General features: G+C 42.2%; 1 pseudogene; it reads right to left on the bottom strand.

Moving 5' to 3' along the window:
* Positions 1-1,587: 1,587 nt before the first annotated feature.
* On the bottom strand, positions 1,588-15,695 carry LOC121749428 (annotated as a pseudogene).
* Positions 15,696-22,512: the final 6,817 nt, after the last annotated feature.

Below are 22,512 nucleotides of genomic sequence, written 5' to 3'. Positions count from 1 at the left end.
GATGACTATGAAGAGAGCGCATCTGACTCTATTGGATATGAGGAGGACTACGATGTTGGCTATTCGAGAGAGCCCTACCACCAGCTGCATTCGATGATGCCACAACGCCCGCCCTATTTTACCCGGGATTCTTACGTGCAGACGCAAAGTTCGAACCCTTATAATCATCGGCGTACCACACACTCAAATGGACACCCTTGGCATAAGGACTGTCCATTGCTGCCACGATCAACATCTTGCTGCCATCCGACGACTCAGCTCCGTCAAGCTGTTGCCCGCCTTGAACAACCCGATGATGAGCAGCAGCATCTGTTCCAACGTCCGTCCTCGTGCCAACATCCATTGAGTGGAACAATTGTTGAGGATAAGGATTGTTGTGGCGAAGAGAAGAGGGTGGATGAAGAATTGTGTTATGAAACCGAATTGATTCTCATCCACCATTCTTCAAGTCTTGATCAAGAACTGGATGCTCATCACAAAATGGAAAAAAATAATTCCTTGCACGGTGTGTGTAGTTTTCTTGATGAGGGTGATTCAAAAGCGTTGAATCAAGTTGACTTGCGGCTCAATGAGAACAAATTAGTAGATGAAGACGTACGAGCTATCGAGGTGGATAAAATTGATGAGGATGATGATCTTCATGATTCAAGTAAAATTGTAGCATTTAATTTCGATGGTTGTCTCCCAAAGACATCTGTGAAGGGAATGAATGCAGATACGTGGTCCCTCGTGTCTCCTTCAATACCAGAGAAGCTCCATAATTGGTATAAAGATGAGCTACATGATGATCGCGAAGATACGGTTAATGGGTTATCAATATACTCTCGTATGGGTGTAAAGACGATGGGGGAACGTGATAACAAACCATTTCATGTTGCGATCATGAGGAAATTCGCTAAGGATGTTTACATCGAATATGCAATAGTAGGTTATTGGAGATTGAAACAACGATCGTGTCCGTTTGATCCAGGAGGAGATACCTCGCCAAAGCTTCTGCGTTCGACTCTTGTTGCTTCGTGGTTCCCACCTTGAGGACAAGGTGGATTTTAACCGTGGGGGAGTTGTTACGATCCCCCTATATCTTAGGATTCCCCAAATATTTAGTTATCTTTTTATTCCCCATATCTTTTGATTCATAGTATATTTTCATATCTTGTTTTCTTGTTCCCTAAGCTAGTATTCTAGTATTATAAATAGGGCTAGGTTGTTATCTTTTTATTCATGGAATGAAGAATTATTTTGCCCACATTACTTGTGCAATACTCCTTATCAAACCTTGAAGACTGCCGACGGAGGAAGTTCTCCGCGCCAGCCACGAATTGAGCCGCCGACCCCAATGTTTGGGGCGCCGGATTGGTGTGTTGCGAGTGTAATCGCAGGATTTCTTCGTTAAGACAATTGTGCTCTTAACACATTACTAGCTTGCCTCACCACATATATGCTTTTGAATGACCAAAGGCATAAAAAGGCTTGTCACAAAGGCTCGATAATATATACTATATAATCACTGTATCAATAATCTCTGTATCCCCAATAACAAAACCAAAAATCACAAGTCAATATTCAACTAGAATATTCCCTTAAAGTTTAGAGGGCTTCAATGTAGTGCACGAACGGATCCATGCTATGGCACGGGATCACGTATCCGTAGTACAAGACCAGGCGTGGCAACGGCTTCAGGGAGTCCGTCAGGTTTTGTAGGCGGAAATATACGTCGTCGTCGTCCCCTTTCATCACGTAGTGGTAGGGCGGGTATGGCGAGGCTGTGGCGTTGGCGTTTTCGAGCAGCATCTCCGGGAGGCTGGAGAAGTAGCTGTAGGTTTTTCCCTTGTTCATATTCTCCTGGCAGTCGAGGATGATGATGTCGTCTTATCGCATGATCTCAAGCGCCACCAGTCCTCCTTAGTCAGGTTGCAGAAGACGAACTTCACATCGATGTGGGCCCCCGAGACAGGCTGCGTCCCGTAGATAATGCGGAGGAAGTGGCGCTTGTGGTAGTGGTCGGGGAGAGTCCGGATTCCGAGTAGTATTCGGATCTCCTCGTCGTCGTCGGCCGTGGATGGGAGTGCTACATCTATAATATGACTTTGAGAATAATTTATGGCGCATTTTCCAAATTTTACGAGGCTTTTCGAGGCGGATTTCGTTGATGGAGGCTATGACGCAGAGGAGCGCCACGAGGATGAAGCACGACGCTATGAATCGCTGGCCGTCGAGGACTGCGCTCGGCTTCTTTGTTGTAGCGACGTTGATTTTGTGATGAGATATATATGTAGAGAGAGGGTTATGGTTAATTAAAGTGGCGTTTCTTTTGCTTGGATTTAAAGATTTTGTGTTGGTTTTTTATTTTTATTTTTATTTTTGAGGCGTAAGGAAAGGCGAAAGAGGGATATAAATTAATGGGGTTGAGCCTAACGTTATGGTCACTCAATTATAGAATAATTAGGTAGTTGTGCATGAGCTCGTGAACGTGGTTCGGATTCTTAATTTCTATGGCTGTGGATTGAATTTCAATCCATTGACTGCCTAATATATAATGATACTATGAGATTTGCTTTCAGTGATCCAAGAAAGTAAGGTTGACGAAAGTATTACTTCCTCTCCTCCTCCGTCCGGCGTAAATGTCACTACTTTCCTTTTTTTTTTTCGTCCGTCGATACTTGTTGCACTTACCTTTTTTTTTTTTCCTTTTTGTCCCTAAAAAATTGTCACGTATTTTCATTTTTATTCGTTCCTAAAAATTTGTCACCTTTCACTTTTACTAACTTTTTTTACTCATTTTCCATTATAATTTTTTAAATCCGTGATGAGTCAAAGTATGACATCTAATGGCGGACGGAGGGAATACTATTTGTCCTAAGTTAATAATTTAGCTTTCCTCCATTTTTACTCTTTTTTAGCCGGCGTCTTTAGAAGTTGTCGCTCGGTGAAAACTGAGTCGGATCTTATAAATGGTTTCTAACAGAGATTGAAGCAGAGGCGAGGCCTCTACTTGTTCAGTCATCTATTACTTGCTTTATTCGGTCAATTATAATTAATTCGCTACAACAGATCAATTCTATAAAAGCGTGTCTAGTTACAGAATCTAAATCCCTATTCCTTTTAAACTAATTACGTCAATCCTTTTAAACTAATCTGAACCAATCCTTTTAACCTAATTCTATTTTATTTTTTTTAAAATAATTAAAACCTTATTTGAAAAGATATTTTTAGTAAAAATAACAGACCGTTCACCTTCCTTGTTATAGCCAGATTAGAGATCAATTCTAACCAAATTAGAGAGTTCACCTTCCCTGTTTAAATTCTTAGATGCCCTAGAGTAAAACCTGTCCGCACTGCTCCTTGGCGAAATAGCCATCATTCAAATCTTTCAAAAGGGGTGCTAATTGAGTCTGCTTTGATTTTTACGGCAAGAATTGAATGTTTAGATTTCCCCCCACTTGCGTCTTGTCTTCTTCCTCATTTCACGGATGGATGCCAATTCAAAGGGGCATTTTCAATAGCTAACAAATGAAATGTAAAATTTAAGAACAAAACAAAATACAATGATGCCAGCACAAGGGCTATTTCTTGGACATCAAACATGGGTTAATAACTCACTTATATGGGCCACCCTGCCCCCTTGCACAATTTACACCTAGATTCATATCCACACAAAAACAAATCAAATAAGGTTTAGCTCAATTAGCAGTATGTTATAAATTTAATAATTTCCATTTTAGATGGTGAAAGTTATTCAAGTAAGTAGCATTAAAAAGTGCCCCCTCTGTCCGCCATTAGGAGTCCCGGTTTACCATTTTAGTCCGTCCGCCATTAGGAGTCTCGGTTCACTTTTACTATAAATAGTAGGTACACCTCACTTTCCACTAACTCATTCCACTCACATTCTATTATAAAACTAATATATAAAAATGGGTCCACATTCCACTATCTTTTCTCACTCACTTTTCTTTATATTTCTTAAAACCCGTGCCGAAGTCAAATGGGACTCCTAATAGGAGACGGGGGGAGTAATCCATTTTTATGTACAACAAAGTTTCATAACGGAAAATAAATATAGATTTTGATTGACAAAACATATTGAGAAGGAAAAGAAGATCAATAATCACGGTTTCAAGATGAAGCTCATGATCATATCGTCACCTAAACGATTAGGCACCTGATCTTTCCTCATCTCCTCTTAAGGAACAACATGTGATCTGATGATTTAGCGAATTTTTGATGGGAATAAATGCAAGTAATAAATGGAGATCACAACACTGAAAATTACGTGGTTCGATTTACTGAGGTAAATCTACGTCCACGGGAAGAATAGAGGGCAAATTTGTATTGCTTGATCTAGCTTACAGATTACAATGCTGATTTGCTATATGAGATTCAGGATCTAGAGAACTTAACCTTGGTCTATCTGATCTAAGTTCTATTTATACATTCGAACTAAGATCGTGGTTTGCAGCCCTGGTAGTGGGGTTGATAACTGCTTAATACCACTAAATAGATCGTGGGTGTAATGGAGGTCGTGGAGATCCTGCATGGGTCCACTATCTCCTTGTTCGGTCGAATACTGAGACCGAACTGCTGAACTTTGCCGATCAGCTTTTGCCGATCTGAGAGTTGAGCTCGATTGGTCGGCTTTTACCGAGCTATAGGCTGTGACCGAACTCTTTGGTTGTGCCGAACTGATACTCTTTCTTGGGTTTTGGGCTGATGGGCCGTCACTGCTATTGGGCTCGCAATTATTGTTTAGTTGTTTAGTTCGTATCCCATCACCACCCCCCCCGAAAAGCGAAGTGAATCACTTCGGCATTTCGGATAAGTGTAAGGGGGAGGCTGACGTCAGGGGACGTGCTCCGCACGTGTCTACATTAAATGTGACAGCAAATCCGGCCAGAGAATCCAGAAAAAGTGGGATTTGAAACGGTGCGACGAATTTGAAATGCCTCTGCGAATCTGATAAATATTTCCTTTCTTCATCATTGGAACACTTTTGCGATTATTTCTTCTGCATTCTCTCTCTTTTTCGTAAAATTTTCTTCCGCTTCTTCAAGAATTTCTTCAGAGACTTTCGACCATCAAAGAGTAAGAATCATGTCTTCTTCTTCTGAAACTGTTTCTGAATCAGGTAGTGGTAGGAAGGGGGGTAAGGGATCTTCTGGCCGGAAAAAGTCCGGGGAGAAGACGGTAGAATATTTTCACAGCATTTTGAGTAAGGATACTGTGATATCCTTACACAGAAAATATTTTCTTCCTGGGGGGTTAGTGGTGATTCCCGACGACACTCATAGGGCTAACTCGCCGCCGGAGGGTTATGCCACCGTTTACGAAGCCTGCTTAGAATGCGGGCTTCGTTTCCCTCTTCCCCCCGCCTTTGTAGAGCTTCTTGATTTTTTCCAACTTCCTTTAGGTCAGGTGACTCCAAATTCTTGGAGGCACTTATCGGCCTTTGCTGCCGAGCTGCGTAGACTAGAAAAGGATCTGTCTCTGAGGGCAATCCTTAATTTCTTTCAGTTTAAGAGAAAGGGATCCTGGTTTTACTTGATCCCTTTACAGCCCTTTAGAGCCTTCTGTAAAACCAAATGGCCGATGTGGAAAAATCGCTTCTTTTTTTACAATAGGACAGCGGCTCCGGACTTTTCCTGGAGAGGGCCGAAGTCCGTAATTCCTCATCCTCGGGTAGAACCGTTGGACGAGCTCGAGGGCGGGCTCAATAAGATTCCCATGATTAAGAAACAGTATTTGGAATCTGAGCTCGTCAAGGGTGACTTCGTGTTCGACTCCTCGTCTTCGGACGAAGAGACTGAGGGTGAGGATTTCTTTTTTATGCTTTACTGCTTTAGCGGCGAAAACTAACTTTGTTTTCTTGCTTTTTGGCAGTGAACATGCTAAGCAGGCTTGGTCGCAAATCCTCCGAATCAAAGGAGCCGGAGAAACAGAAAAACACCAGCTCGGCGTCTGATGCCGAGAAGAATCCGAAGAGGCAGAAGACCTCTTCGAGTCAGTCTTCGGATCCAAAAAAGCCGGGATCGACCTCGGCAAGGGGGAAGGCGAAGACTCAGAAACCCCCAAAAGCGCCAGAGAGAGACATTGTCCAGGGGGGTTATGGATCAGGAGTGGTTACGGCCACTTCGGAACATATCTCTGAGCCCTTTTTATGGCCAAAGGACTTTGTAGAGGTGAATTTTCTTCTTGATTTTCTGGCTTTGCTTCTTTCCTATATTTTTTTTGTGGCCCCTCTGTTGACTTTTTCCTTTTTCCATTTTCAGAGGAACAATATGCTCTGCAAACTCGTCACAGTTGAACTCTCTAAAGCGTCCAGCGATTATGATGAGATGCAGAGGAATTTGAATGCTGCTCGTCATCAGGCCGAACAGGCTCGGGCAGACTTTGAGAGGGCAAGGGCCGCTATGATCTCGGCTCAGGATTAAGCCCAGCGTGCCAAAGACCAGCTCATCATCCAGAGAGAGCGGTCGAAACAGAGGGAGGCGGCTGCCGTGGTGGCTCAGGGGGAGGCTCTCCGTGTTTACACGGAGAAACTCTTTTTGAGCAATCAATTTTCGGCCCTTATCGGTGATCTGCTGAAACTGATGACCGATAATGTTGAGCAGGAACCCGAAGTCGTCTTGCCGCTGTATGGCCGAGAGATTGCAGCGCGTCTCCAGAGTCTGCCGCTCCTTGAGGAGCTTGCGTCTTCATCGGTCCTGCTTTCTGCTGAACGAGTCCGTAATTGCCGTACTGACCGTGACGAGAACATGGAGGCCATCTTTGCCTCCTTGGGGCCTGTTTCACCCGCTTCAATTTTCAAAGAAGAGGGTGAGCAGGAAAATGAGGCCGGCAAGGAGACCGAGCAGAAGGATCAGCAGACCGGTGACGGGCACGCCGAGCAAGAGGTGCAGCAGATCGGCGATGGGGGCGCCGAGCAGGAGGGAGGGAGGAGGGAGGCCGAGGCTGAGACCGAGGTCGACAAGGAGAAAGAAGCTGAAACCCACAGGGAAGCCGGAGACGAAACTGGCGAAGTATGATTTCGTCTCCCTTCTCTTAGTTTAGTTTCTTTCTTTCTATTTGTAAAATGGCCTTGAAGCCCTCCTTGTGTAAATTTTTTCTTGTGAATGAAAAAAAATTCTTCTTTCTACACTCGTGTCTTTCTTATAGCTCTTCTTAATCTCTTTTACTCCTATTGTGGTTTACTGCCTGCTCGGTAAACTGAAATGCCGAACTGACATAGCTGCTTCGTATTCTTAACTCTAAGGAGCTGGAGGTACTTCACTGGAAGCGGCTATACTCTTTGGCTTTAAATGAAGCTGAGAAAAAAGCTGTAGATGACCAGATGAAGTATGATGAACTCTTGGCTCGTTTAGTGGAGCTGGAGTCCAACAATAAGGACTTAGAGTCCATAAAGAAAGATCTGGAGGCCGAGCTGAATACTGTCATCGCTGAGAGGACTGCATATGAAGATTTCATCTGCGGGCGCGGGGGAATGACTATATCTGAAGTTCAGAATCAAGTTGATGAACAGTGGGAGAAGCTTCATGTACTCCGGAAGAACAATGTGCTGGAGAGCTCGGCTTGCCAACAAGTTGTGAAATCATTGCGGCGCTTGGCTTCTCTGTACGACATCATTCTTTCCCGGCGTCCCTCAATCGAGAGATTCCTTAGCCGTTTCCCGCTAACAGATGCTCACACTCCAACTCAAACCTCTAATCCACTTACTCAAAATTCTACTCCAAATCAGCAACGGACTCAGGAGCAACCGGAAACGTCAAGACAAGAACACCCTGAAGTTCGTAGAGGGGTTGTGAATATGAGTGAGCAAGATCAGCGAATGCTTCGTGAAGAGACTCTTCGCCACCGAGGTGCTAGAACTTCCCGGACTCAGGGAAGAGGCGGTAGGTCGATCAGAGCATCTTGTCCACCTACTTATTCTTCAACTGCTCGGAACGCCCGAACTCAGCATCATGAGGATTTTTCGGATAGGTGGCTCAACTTTAGCAATCGTAGACAGTAGAATAGTCCTTCATAATGGTGTAACGCATTCTCGTAGGGCAGCGGAATTGTATGCCCAACAAGACTTAGTAAATGAAATTTTTTCATTTCGCTTCTATCACTGCGTATTTACAGTTCAGCGATTTTTTATTTCATTTATTGTACTCGTCCTCGGTCTTATGAAGTAAACTCTTCTTTGACCGGACTTAGTTAGTGTCCTTATTTGGCGAGTTTTATCGCTTGGATTGGACTTTCCCTAGTTAACCGAAGTGGTTTTCGGCTTATTGCAGTTCGTTTCAGACGAATTGCTTGTTTCTTAAGCTGAATTGTGGAATCTTGTATCTTCCTTAGAAGCTTGGACTCACAATTGTCTTTAATACATGCTCTAAAAAAAGGGGATCAGCCTTTAAGGAGCAATATACCTCAGTAACATTTATAAGAGACAAAACGCACATAGAGAGACAAATAAAAAGGACGAAAAAGATTTTAACCTTTTAAAAAACGACAAGTAAAAAGAACAATAAAAATATGAAAGCACATAACCCTAGGACCGAACTAGACACAAGACTGACCGAACCTTGTCTCTTACAAATAGAACTTCTTGAGGTTGGAAATATGCCATGTTCGGGGTACTTGTTCTCCTGACATGTGGGTTAATTTATAAGACCCTTTTCCCAGGACTTCTGACACCCGATACGGACCTTCCCATGTGGGTTCAAGTTTGCCCAGCTTTTCTGCTCGGCTTACTTCATTGTTTCTCAATACGAGATCTCCCACTTGAAACTGCAGCTTTTTCACCCTTTGGTTATAATACCGGGTTACTTGCTCCTTGTACTTGGCTTCTTTTATGAAGGCCAATTCTCTTCTTTCTTCGGCAAGATCTAGTTCGGCTCTCAGTCCGTCGTCATTCAGTTCTGTTGAGAAATTAAGGGTTCGGGGGCTGGGTATGCCGATCTCAACCGGAATTACGGCTTCAGTGCCGTACACTAGACTGTACGGAGTTTCACCGTTGGAGGTTTTTGGTGTAGTTCGGTAAGACCATAGGACTTGAGGAAGATTTTCTACCCATTGTCCTTTGGCTTGTTCTAACCGAGTTTTTAATCCTTTCACCAAAGTACGGTTTGTTACTTCCGTTTGTCCGTTTGCTTGTGGGTGAGAGACTGAAGTGAACCGCTGTTGAATATTCAACTCTTGGCACCAATTCTTGAATGTTTTGTCAGTAAACTGAGTCCCATTATCTGAAATGAGGATGTGGGGTATGCCAAATCGGCAAACTATGTTCTTCCAGACAAAATCTAATGCCTTTGAGCTTGTTATCGTAGCTAATGGTTCAGCCTCCACCCACTTTGTGAAGTAATCCACGGCAACGATCAAGAATTTCATTTGCCGGGGAGCTTGTGGTAGTGGTCCTACTATGTCTATGCCCCATTGCATAAAAGGCCAAGGGCTTTGCATAGCACATAGATCAGTCTGCGGCGTCCTTGGGATATTTGCATGGATTTGGCATTTCGTACATTTCTTAACTAGCTGTACTGCTTCTTGTACCAAAGTTGGCCAATAATATCCCCATCTCAGAACTTTTTTAGCTAATGCTCTAGCTCCAATGTGGCTACCGCAAGATCCTTCATGAACTTCTCTAAGGATGTAATCCGTCTCTTCTGGTCCTACACATCGCAATAACGGTTGAAGGTAGGACTTTCTATATAGGACTCCTTCATGAAGTTCATACCGACGTGCTCGGCATGTGATTTTTCTTGCTTCTCTCTTATCCTCGGGCAGTTGTCCTTGATCTAGATACTTTAATATTGGCGTCATCCAGTTTGGTGAACTGGTTACTGAGTGTACTTCAGCTTCATCAATGCTTCTGTGCGGTAATTCCTCCACCTTTGAGCTCGGATATGAGGCCAACTTACTTAAGTATCTGCTCGGCTATTTCCCGCTCTGGGAATGTGGATTATCCGAAAATAAGAGAAATTTCGGCTAATACTTTGCGCTTTGTCCAAGTATTTTTTCATCCTTTCACCACGGGCTTCACTTGTACCCAGCATGTGATTCACTATGACTTGTGAATCACAATGAATTTTGAGAGATTTGACAAGTAGATGTTGCGCTAACTGAAGTCCGGCAAGAAGGGCTTCGTATTCGGCTTCGTTATTAGTGGTTGGGAATAAGAACCGAAGTGAATAAGTTACTTCGTGTCCGTCGGGAGCGATAAGTAGAATACCAGCTCCACTTCCTGTCTTATTCGAAGCTCCATCTACGAATCCAATCCAACAGTCCGGCGGCTCTACTTCGGGTTTCTGGGGCTGTGTTAGTTCATCATTGGTAGGATTTTTCTGTTCGGCAATAATAGGGATTGCCTGATCGAACTTTGCCTCTACAAGAAAATCTGCCAAGGCTTGTCCCTTGATGGCTTTCCGAGGTAGATATTCTATTGAATGTTCTCCCAACTCTATGGCCCACTTGGCAATTCTGCCCGATGCTTCCGGCTTAGTCAAAACTTGCCGAAGTGGAAGATCGGTTAAGACGCATACTTTGTGAGCATAGAAATATGGCCGCAGTCTCCTTGCTGCATTTACTAATGCCAGAGCAATTTTTTCCAGAGGTTGATACCTTGTTTCGGGACCTCTTAATGCTCGGCTTGTAAAGTAGATAGGACGCTGTTTTAGGCCTTCTTCTCGTACAAGCACCGCGCTAATGGTTTGATCTGATGCTGCTAAATATAAGAATATCACTTCGGCATCTGTTGGAGCAGAGAGAGTAGGAAGTTCGGTTAAATAACTTTTGAGTTCGTCAAAAGCCTTTTTCTGTTCGGCTCCCCACTCAAACTTTGGTGCCTTCTTCAAAACATTGAAGAACAGCATTTGCTTTTCGGCTGCTTGGGAAAGGAATCTATTCAGTGCGGCTAGACATCCAGTTAGCCTTTGCACATCATGTATGGACTTCGGCATTGCCATGTTCTGAACAACTTGAACCTTTAGGGGATTTGCCTTGAGTCCTTCCTTTGAAACCCAACAACCCAGAAATTTTCCCGAATCTACCAAAAAGGTACATTTTTGGGGATTGAGTTTGAGGTTGGTTTTTTTGAGCACGTCGAGAGTGGATTTGAGATTGTTTTCGTACTCCGAAGTGCTTCTGCTTTTAACAACTATGTCGTCAACATATACTTCAACCTCTTTTCCAATCAGGTGCCGAAATAGCTTATCTACCATCCTTTGATATGTGGCTCCGGCATTCTTTAAACCAAATGGCATCTTTTTATAAGCAAAAATACCGAAGTCAGTAATGAAAGCCGTTTTTGAAGCATCATTCTCATCCATTAAAACTTGGTGGTATCCTTTATACAAATCAAGAAAACAGAAAATTTCGAAGCCTATCAGAGCTTCTACTTTTTTATCTATGTTGGGAAGGGGGCAGCAATCTTTAGGACAGTGCTTATTTAGATCCGTAAAATCTATGCACATCCGCCATCCTCCTTCTTTTTTCTTGATCATCACAGGATTGGCCACCCAAGAAGGATATTTTACTTCAAATAATACATCCGCTTTCAGTAATTGGCGGACTTCGTCATGGATGACTTGATTTCTTTCTGCCGCAAAGAGTCTTTGCTTCTGTTTTATAGGCCGGACTGAAGGATCAATATTTAACCGATGTGTAATTACCTCGGGAGGCACTCCAGTCATGTCCAACGGAGACCACGCAAAGACATCTTTGTACTCTTTGAGGAGCTGGATGGTCTTTTCCCGGAGTAGAGGTGTTCCCGCGAAACCGATCTTGACCGTTCTGGATGGATCATCTTCGTATAACTGAACTTTCATCGAGTTCGGCTCCGGTGTGACTTCGTTCATTTCGCCTGCCTCTGACTCCGGCTGTTGTGATTGCTATGCTTGATGGTGCCGATCTGATTGTTCGGCACTTTTAAGCGCAATCTGCAAACATTCTTTTGCTCTCTTTTGATCACCTCGGATGACTGTTATCCCTCCTTTAGTGGGGATCTTGATTGTGAGGTGATAAGTAGAGCAAATGGCCCGAACTGTGTTGAGCCAGTCTCTTCCTAGTATAATGTTATACGGGGATCGAGCTTTTACCACAAAAAACTCGATCACCGTACTGGAGCTAGTAGGCGCTCTTCCTACCGTAATCGGAAGGCTGATAATACCTTCAGGGCGGGTGTCCTCCTGGGCGAAACTTTTCAGAGGAATTGGGGCCGGACTGAGCCGAGCTGGATCCACTTCCAGTTTATCAAAACATTCTTTAAAAAGAATGCTAACCGACGCTCCTGTATCCACAAACACTCTGTGGATCAGTTTGTTTGCCACTCCAGCTTGAATGACAATAGCGTCTTGATGAGGAGAAATGGCCGGGACGGGTCTGCATCTGAAAATGTAATTACTTCCTCCTTCTTCAGCCTTTTATGTGTTGGCTCCTCTCGATTGAAGCCTCTGCGCTCTGATTTTAGAGACGATTTAGTCTTCCCGGCTGGGAGAGCGTCAATAGTCTGGATCACTCCATCATATTGCGGCTCGTCATCGTCTTCGGGATCCTGTTGCCTTTTAGGATCCTGAGGAGCGCAGTTCGCACTTCTCTGTTTCTTATTCTTTTTCGGCGGCTTGCTTTGGTATTTTTTTAACGTCCCTGCTTTCACAAGAACATCAATATCTGCGGCCAAATTTCGGCACTCCTCGGTATCGTGACCGTGGTCTTGATGGAAGGAGCAATATTTATCCTGACTTCGGCGCGTGGCCGATTTCGTCATCGGCTTTGGTTTTTCGAACATATCAGAATGCAGTTCGAAAATTTCCGCTCTCGACTTGTTCAATGGTACGAACTGAGCGGGTGGTTTCTCAGGATTGAGACGTGGTCCCAATCTGTCTTGTACCGGTGCCCTTTGAATTCTTTCAAAAGGAGTTCGGCGAGGATGTCCCTGATCGCTATGATCGGGCTTCCTCTTGTCTCCTCTGGAAGAGCTGTCTAAAGACCGTTTTCGACGGTCTGCCTCATCAGCACGAGAAAACTGGTCCGCAATGTCCCACATCTCTTGAGCTGTTTGCGGACTGCATTCAACGAGCTTTCTGTAGAGAGCTCCTGGCAGAATTCCATTTTGGAATGCCGAAATGACAAGTAGATTATTGAGATCATCTACTTGTAGGCATTCCTTGTGGAATCTTGTCATGAAGTCGCTAATCTTTTCATCGCGACCTTGACGTATAGAAAGCAGCTGAGCCGAAGTGATTCGGGTTTCAGCTTTCTGGAAGAACCTCCTATGAAAAGCATCCATTAGATCTCTGTAAGATCTAATGCTGCCTTGTGGGAGGCTATCAAACCACCTTCTTGCGTTCCCGATGAGCAGCTCGGGAAACAGCTTACACATATGAACCTCATTAAGACCTTGGTTCGCCATATTATACTGATAGCGTCCCAGGAAATCATGAGGATCCACTAACCCGTCATAAGTCACTGACGGAGTTCGGTAATTCTGTGGCAACGGAGTTCTGGTGATATCATCCGAAAATGGAGTCTTCAGCGCTCCATACATAGCGAATCCGACATCTCTACGGTATGGTGGAGATGGAGTTCTCCTGTGATTTCGGTAACAAGGAGGAGAAGGAACATATCGGTGGTGAGGATTCTTTCTCCTGGAAGATACGACACTACTGCGGTAGTGACTTTCATGTCTGGAGGGGGAGGGAGAATCCGCCGTTTTCTTCTCCGGCTTCTGGCTCTTTTGCAGGAATGTTAAGAACTCATCCTGCTTCTCAGCCAAGAACAACTTGACAGCCTCATTCAAATCGAGCTGCTGGGAAGGCTCGGTGCGATGACTTTTTGAGTGGTTTGTTCTTTCACCGTGAGAACTGGAGACAGATTTCTCCCGAGGCTGTTTTCCAGACCTACGGGCTGGACTAGCTTCCTCACGTTCATCACGGACGGAAGTATGGGTATTATGTGATCTGGTACGCATTTTTTGGTGGAAGAGGATCAAAAACTCGCTTTTATCACAGTTTTGGTTTTCTGTCGTTTCCCACAGACGGCGCCAGTGATGATTTAGCGAATTTTTGATGGGAATAAATGCAAGTAATAAATGGAGATCACAACACTGAAAATTACGTGGTTCGATTTACTGAGGTAAATCTACGTCCACGGGAAGAATAGAGGGCAAATTTGTATTGCTTGATCTAGCTTACAGATTACAATGCTGATTTGCTATATGAGATTCAGGATCTAGAGAACTTAACCTTGGTCTATCTGATCTAAGTTCTATTTATACATTCGAACTAAGATCGTGATTTGCAGCCCTGGTAGTGGGGTTGATAACTGCTTAATACCACTAAATAGATCGTGGGTGTAATGGAGGTCGTGGAGATCCTGCATGGGTCCACTATCTCCTTGTTCGGTCGAATACTGAGACCGAACTGCTGAACTTTGCCGATCAGCTTTTGCCGATCTGAGAGTTGAGCTCGATTGGTCGGCTTTTACCGAGCTATAGGCTGTGACCGAACTCTTTGGTTGTGCCGAACTGATACTCTTTCTTGGGTTTTGGGCTGATGGGCCGTCACTGCTATTGGGCTCGCAATTATTGTTTAGTTGTTTAGTTCGTATCCCATCATGATCTGAATTAATTTCCATATATCCATACTTCTTCATTGCTTTAGTAAACCTTTCAAACCATACTATTGGAGATTGCTTCAAACCATCAAGTGTCTTTTTAAGTTTGCACAGTTTCCATTCTTGAAATCTCCGACGAATCCAGGTCAGGTCTTCTATTAATCGTACAAACATATCTGCATCCCAATGATGTGATCCCTTCTGGTTGTGGGCAAATCTCCCAAAGTGTTGTTCTTCATTAGTACCCTCGTTTGTTCTATAATTGCTTCCCTTCAATGCTTGATTTCATTGTTTCCTCAACTTTCTAAGAAATCTCTTATTTTTCATATAACGCAACAACAAATTCCCTAGCCATTTTGTCAGGTTTTCCTATGCAAAGTTTGCCAACAGGTATATGCTCTTTCTTGACACCTTTTCGAGATCGTATATCTTGGGAGGAACTCCTTGAGTGCTCTTTAGGTGAAGGAAGTCACTACAAAGAATAATTGTTTAATTGACGAAAATTTCCGTCGGTTTTCGTCAGTAATTTTAATTAATATTTAAAGAAATTCAAAGAAATTAATATTTAAAAAGTTAAGGCGCGTAGTATATATTTAAAGGCGCATAAGCGAGACACTTTTTTGGACACGAGATTTAAGAAATTAATATTTAAAGAGTTAAGACTCATAGTATATATACCTTCTCTGAGATAGTATGGCATATCCAATGCATCACCGATGGTTATAAATGGCTCAGAGACATTTGTCATAGGATGCTCGGAAGACAAAGTTGCAATAGTTGGATGTGCATTATTTCCAAGTTCCTGCATTAATAAAGTGCACAGGTAAAAAAGTGCACTAGCAAACAATGGCTGATATATGAACAGAATGTACATCACTTTTAAATAACTAGAAAAAAAAGAAAAAAAAAGAAAGAAAAGTATAGTGAAGTAAAAAATAAAAGTAGAATAAAAGTGTTGGTTTGTTAGTTTTGAGATAATGAAAAATCTCTAAGTTTGGGGTGTATATTTTATTTTAGTTGAGATGTGAGATGTATAATGGATGTGCCAGTGCTATAAACTTGGTGGTGAGTCACTTAGCCAAATATGATCTCACCTTGACCAAAAGCCCCATTACAACTAAATGATCAAAGTCCTTTTATTTGTGCATCACAATGACTTATTAGTGGTAAGTTTTGTTTAAGTTTGGGGGAAACACCTTAAGCAGAATTGCCGGAAGAACTCCTTTTGATGATCTAGTTATGACGGTTTGAAACTCTCTAGGCACTACCCGAGCAAACATTGGTGTAGTGGAGTGACTGATGGGGTTGGCAGCGGAAGCGTGTGTTCTAACGGATCACATAAAACTGATCTATTTAGCAGATTATTTAGATAAATTCTATTCGCGCAATTATCACATGTATCATGCTCATAACTTGAATTCTAAACATGTTTTAGTACAAATAATCCCTAAAACATGCGTACTACGGAGTTAGCCAATTTACCTCGTTGATTCACTTACGAATCGAAGATGGCTTGCATCTTCTCCACGTGAAGATCTTGAGAACTCGACCTCAGATCTTCTAACTGGTATCCCGGACTGTAGACTGGTTTTTGTGTGGGCAAATCTCACCAGTATACTCGGACTTAAATAATGAAGACATAAATCTGCTAACGGAAGGAGAGCAATTTTCAATCCTTTCTAAAAAATGAGGGGGACGAAAATTATGATGTGGAAAAAGTGTTAATTCTGTCTCCTTTATTCTCCTATCTATATTAAGTCACATATTGGGCCCAGTCAGGGATCTAAGGAAAAATTTGGACATGGCCTCACCCAATTAGCTTTTCACTAATTAAATTGAACCCACAATTTAATACAAGCTTATATTGGAATATTACAAGCACCCACTACAGAAGTAATATTGCACTGCCTTTCCAAATCCGAAATTACAAGTATTCTGGGTTTCCTTTTAGTGTGTTACATTCATTTCCCACGCAGAAACATTTATTAATTAATCAATGTCTGTTATGGACTTAATTAATTAACATATTTTAATCTCCAAGAGTGGACTTAGCAAGAAACTCTTAATTATTATTCTCAGAGTAATCAAACTCCAACTAGCTAGGTTCCGAATAATAAAACCCTATTTCGAGCTCCTCTTGTGGATGTTATCAAACGAGACTCTCCTCGCGCACGATTCAACATAATAGCAATCCTAGCTCCGCTAGATAATGATCACCACTACCCTATATACCTGGATCGTTGGGTGACGAAAAACCCGCACCTTTGGTAAGTCAAAGTAGTAGATACTCAATATCGTATGCTCAATGTTAACGTACATTGATTAAGAAATTAATTATCAAGACCTCGTCTTTCAGCAGATAGCATAAAGACTCGTCTTGCCGTTTAGATCCAATTCAGTGCTATACCACACCAATGTCATCTTATTTCAATAAGGCTTAGAAATAATCGGACATACATTGCAACCTTTCACGATAGGTAGTCTAGGCCTATCTAGGTTGTGAAATTTTTATTTTTCTTTGTTCAGAACTGATCGTGTTACCTTAAATTGGACGCGGTCCACAACCGGTCTACTAAAACAAAGACTTAGACTTTGTTACGTTCGCTTATACATTTAAATATACAATAAACATCCATTAAATGTAAAACATAACAACATTATGACAAAAATAATATGTTGCATTTACTTGGAAAATAATAATTAGAGTTTTACAGTATTCAATCACTCGAAAGGTGATTTCTAGTATACAAAACCTAACAATCTCCCACTTATACTCAAAACAACTTTCGAGTATACAAATAGTAGTGCACACGTCTAAATTTCTCCCACTTGTACTGAAAGCGAGTTGAGGTCTTGAATGAGTCGAACTCCCATCCCTTCAACGTGGCCCTCAAACGGTTTCACCGCCAATGCCTTTGTAAAAGGATCTGCCAGGTTGTTCTCTGACTCAATCTTGACCACTTGTATGTCTCCTCTTTGCACTATATCTCTGATGATATGATACTTCCGCTCTATGTGTTTGCTCGCTTTGTGAGCTCTTGGTTCTTTCGAGTTTGCCACAGCACCAGAATTGTCACAATAAATGGTGATGCTCTTGGGCAGATTCGTAACCACACCTAAATCCATAAGGAAGTTCTTGAACCATACTGCCTCTTTTGCAGCCTCCGAAGCGGCCACATACTCGGCTTCCATGGTCGAGTCCGCGATGCATTTCTGTTTCACACTCTTCCAAATTACGGCTCCACCTCCTAAGGTGAACACATATCCTGAAGTAGATTTTCTCGAGTCCTGATCAGCTTGAAAGTCTGAGTCAGTATATCCCAAAGGACAGAGCTCAACTGCTTTGTAAACTAGAGCATAGTCCTTAGTCCGTTTAAGGTACTTGAGTATGTTCTTTACGGCAGTCCAATGTCCTTGGCCCGGATTCGACTGATATCTTGCCACCATGCCAACAACAAAGCAAATATCAGGTCTCGTACAAAGCATAGCATACATGAGACTTCCAACTGCCGAACCATATGGAATCCTTCTCATTTCTTGTATCTCAGACTGCGTTTTGGGGCACATCTCTTGAGATAAATGGATGTCGTGTCTAAAAGGTAAGAAACCTTTCTTGGCGTCCTGCATGCTAAAACGGCTAAGTACTGTGTTGATGTAAGGTTCTTGAGATAAGCACAACATCTTCTTTTCTCGATTCCGAAGAACCTTGATCCCGAGGATGTGTCCCGCGTCTTCCATATCCTTCATCTCGAACTGGTTTGACAACCAAGTTCTTACTGATGACAATATCTTTTTATTATTTCCAATTAGAAGAATGTCATCTACATATAAAGCTAAGAACATTACATTCCCCTTTTCAACCTTCTTGTACACACAGCTTTCATTTGGGCACTTTTCAAATCCAAACTTCCGAACAGTTTGATCGAAATACTGGTTCCATGATCTAGATGCTTGCTTAAGGCCATAAATAGCCTTCTTAAGCTTCCAAACCTTGTGTTCCTTGCCCTTTACGGCATGTCCCTCGGGTTGTTCCATGTAGATGGTCTCTTCAAGACCGCCGTTTAGAAACGCAGTCTTAACGTCCATCTGCCACACATCCCAATCCATATAAGCTGCTATAGACAATAGTATCCGGATCGATTTGAGCATGGCCACCGGGGAGAAAGTCTCGTCGTAATCGACACCTTCCTTTTGGGTATACCCCTTGGCCACTAGTCTTGCCTTGAAGACTTTAACTCGTCCATCAGGTCCACGTTTACGTTTATATATCCACTTGCTCCTAATAGCAGTACAGCCGTCGGCTAGGACGGACAAATCGTAGACGTCTTTGTCTATCATAGATTGTAGTTCCAAATCCATTGCTTTCACTCATTCGCAATGATCGACATCTGCCAGCGCCTCTGCAAAGTTCCTGGGATCTAATACACTGTTGTCCGAGGAGTGATCCATGGATTCCCCCAAACCAATATATCTTTCGGGCTCATGCGAGACCCTCCCACTGCGGCGCGACACTACAATACTTGGAGTAGAAGTTCAAGTTTCGGGAACTGTTTGTACACTTGGTACTTGTTCTTGGTTAATGGAACTTGTGACAGAAGTTAGCTCATTAAGAGCCACTTCACTGCTGGGTTTGTGATTCATTACATAGTCTTCCTCTAAGAATGTCGCGTGAGTGCTCACAATAACTTTCTTATTTCGGAGACTATAGAATTCATAAGCTTTCGTCCCTCTAGGGTACCCTATAAACAAACATACCTCCGTCCTTGATCCTAGCTTAGTTGGATCCTTTTCCAATACATGAGTCGGGCAACCCCAAATCTTGAGATGTGCTAGATTGGGCTTGCGCCCAGTCCACAACTCATAAGGAGTAGTAGGTACGGATTTTGACGGTAAATTGTCTAATATATGGCTTGCAGAACGCAAGGCATGTCCCCAAAACGAAATAGGTAGCCGTGCATAACTCATCATCGACCGGACCATGTTTAACAAGGTCTTGTTCCTTCTTTCAGCCACGCCGTTCTGCTGGGGCATGCCTGGCGCAGTCAGTTGGGATTCAATTCCCGACTCCGATAAGTAGTCCAAAAACTCGGTATTGAGGTATTCGCCTCCACGATAAGATCGCATGCATGTGATACTCTTTCCATGATACTTCTCCACTTGAGCCTTAAAGTCCTTGAACTTGTCAAAAGACTCTGACTTGTGGGTCATCAAATAGACATATCTAATATTCGAGAAGTCATCAATGAATGTGATGAAGTATCGAAAACCACCTCTTGCTTCAGTAGACATTGGTCCACATACATCGGAATGAACGAGCTCAAGTACTTCCTTGGCCCTATTGCCCTTAGCCTGAAAAGGCCTCTTGGTCATCTTGCCTTCTAATCATGACTCACACTTATGAAAGGGTTCCTCCTCTAGACCTTTAATAAGATCTTGTTGAACAAGAGAATGGATCCTCCTTTTATTGGCATGACCAAGTCTAAGGTGCCACAAGTACGTTTCGTTCATTGAACTTGGAGGTTCCTTTCGTTTCTTTGAAATTTTTGATGTTATTGAGTTCTGATTTGCGATTATTAAACTGTGTAGATGTGATTGTGTACAGATCATTTTCCATGATACCACGACAGATATAAGAACCATCTTTCTTAATAACGCAGTTGTCATTAAAAGAAATCGAATATCCATCAAAAACCAATTTAGAAACTGAAATTAAATTTCTTCTAAAAGAAGGTATCAATAAAACATTCTTTAAAATCAAAAATCTATCACTACTAAAGCACAAATAAACGTCTCCCACTGCAACGGCCGCCACTTTTGTTGCGTCACCCAGCTGGACTTCGATCTCACGATCATGTAGCCGTCTTGTCACCTGCATTAAGTCAGGATCAAAACAAATATGATCAGTAGCTCCCGTGTCAATAACCCAAGTGCAAGTAGACGTCGATGCCAAACATGACTCGACTACTAAAGCTTGGTGCATACATGTAGCCTTGCCCTTTTTAGGACAGTCTGGCTTCCAATGCCCCTTTTCCCCACACTTGAAACACTTCCCCGTGGGCTTCTTATTTTCCCTCTTCTTCTTATTCTTCTTATTCTTCTTTCTCTTAGCCATCTTGGCCGCTTGCCTGCCTTTTTCCTTTGCTAGGCTTAAAGCCAGAACAACGAGGCACCGAAGGCATCATCGCCGCCTTAGCCTGGACCATAAGGTCCTCCGCCGACTGAAGCTCAGTCAACAGCTCTGCCAAGGTGTAATTCCTTTTGTTCATCTCGAAATTAAGCTTGAACTGCTGGAAGCTAGGGGGAAGACTTTGAAGGATAATAGTCACTTGGGACTCGGGATCGATCGTCCCTCCCAAGAACACAATCTGGTTGAGGTGGCCCATCATCTCGAGGACATGGTCCTTCACTGACGTGCCTTCCTTCATTGTCTTCGACATGATACTCCGAAAGGCTTGAAACTTAGCCGTTCGATCCTGAGTACCAAAAAGATTCTTGAGATTCTGCATGATCTCGGTGGCTGTTTCCATGGCAGAATGCTGATGCTTGAGTACTGAAGACATAGAAGCCAACATGTAGCACTTAGCCATCTCATTCGCCTTATGCCACCGTCTGTGTGCATCTCTGACTCCTGCCGCAGCATTAGCCACCGGCACTGGAGGTCGCGGGGTTGTGAGTACAAAGATGTACTCATCTGCTGTAAGAACGATGTCCAAGTTTTGTTTTCGTTCTATGTAATTTTGGCCCTCGAGTTTGTTTTCTTTAAGAATTGCAGAAAGAGGATTGAACGACATCTTGACGATTTGATTCGCACTGTAAAACAGAGTATTTACCATTTGTCATAAACTTATGTAAGATGTTTGATTAGATTAACCATAAAACTTTTCAAAATCTTACAATTGTAAAATTAAAATTTTGTACCCTACAGAGGAAGTCAATACGCATTAAAATCATACAATTTTACTGGTCAGAACATCGACGAATAGTCCAGAGACCACAGAGTGGCATGGCCGCCTAATGTTGCCTAAGCAAGACCACCTAATTTAGCATTACAGAGTCTCATTTCTACAACACACTCCCATAACAATGCTCATGTGTTGCTAACAAGATCAAGCTATCTCATAAATCATGTGCGAACTTCTGAATCTCGCAGTTTCTTAGGATTATTGTCCCCACAGAGCAGGTGGCGATAATATTGGAAACCACATTCTAGTTCATACTATTTTTGAGAAGTCCGCCCTCGTGAACTCGCTATTTCTTAGGATTATTGTCCCCACAGAACAGGTGGCTATAATATTAGAAAAAAGCTTTATGAATTGCAGACCAATTGATGGAGACCATATACAAACGTTGAATTCGTAATTATAGCTTAGATATTTTAGGTTATGGTTTTTCTTTAATTATCCTTAGCCTTGAGGCAGTTTAAGGCTTAATTAAATTCTGTTGGTATTTAATATGCTGGATAATTAAATCTTTTATTTTATTGGTATATTCCATTATGAAATTATTATTCTAGAATTTAATTCTAATTCATGTCTACTAAAAGATATATCTAAAATAATTAAGTTACTTAATTCTAAATAAGACATGAAAAATTAAATTCAAATTATTTCCATGTTCAAGATTAGGAAGAGAAGATTTATTATTTAACGTATTCATACATATCTATCCTTATTAGGATTCTAGATATATAAATATTAGGAAACTGTTAAATTATTCTCATCCAAATCATCTAGAATAAAATAATATTATTTATTCCCATAGATATAGATAATAATAAAAATATTTTTAAAATCTAGGTAAATCTTCCAAGAAGATTTTATTTCCATTAAATAATAATATTTTAATGATATCTTTTAATAAAATAATTAAATAATCATTAAAATAATCTTTCATCGTTATCTCATCGCACGAGGTTCGCACGAACGATGA

The sequence above is a fragment of the Salvia splendens genome, chromosome 9, assembly GCF_004379255.2.
Source record: "Salvia splendens isolate huo1 chromosome 9, SspV2, whole genome shotgun sequence".
In the NCBI taxonomy this organism is placed as follows: domain Eukaryota; kingdom Viridiplantae; phylum Streptophyta; class Magnoliopsida; order Lamiales; family Lamiaceae; genus Salvia; species Salvia splendens.
This window is presented reverse-complemented; position numbering and strand designations above follow the sequence as displayed.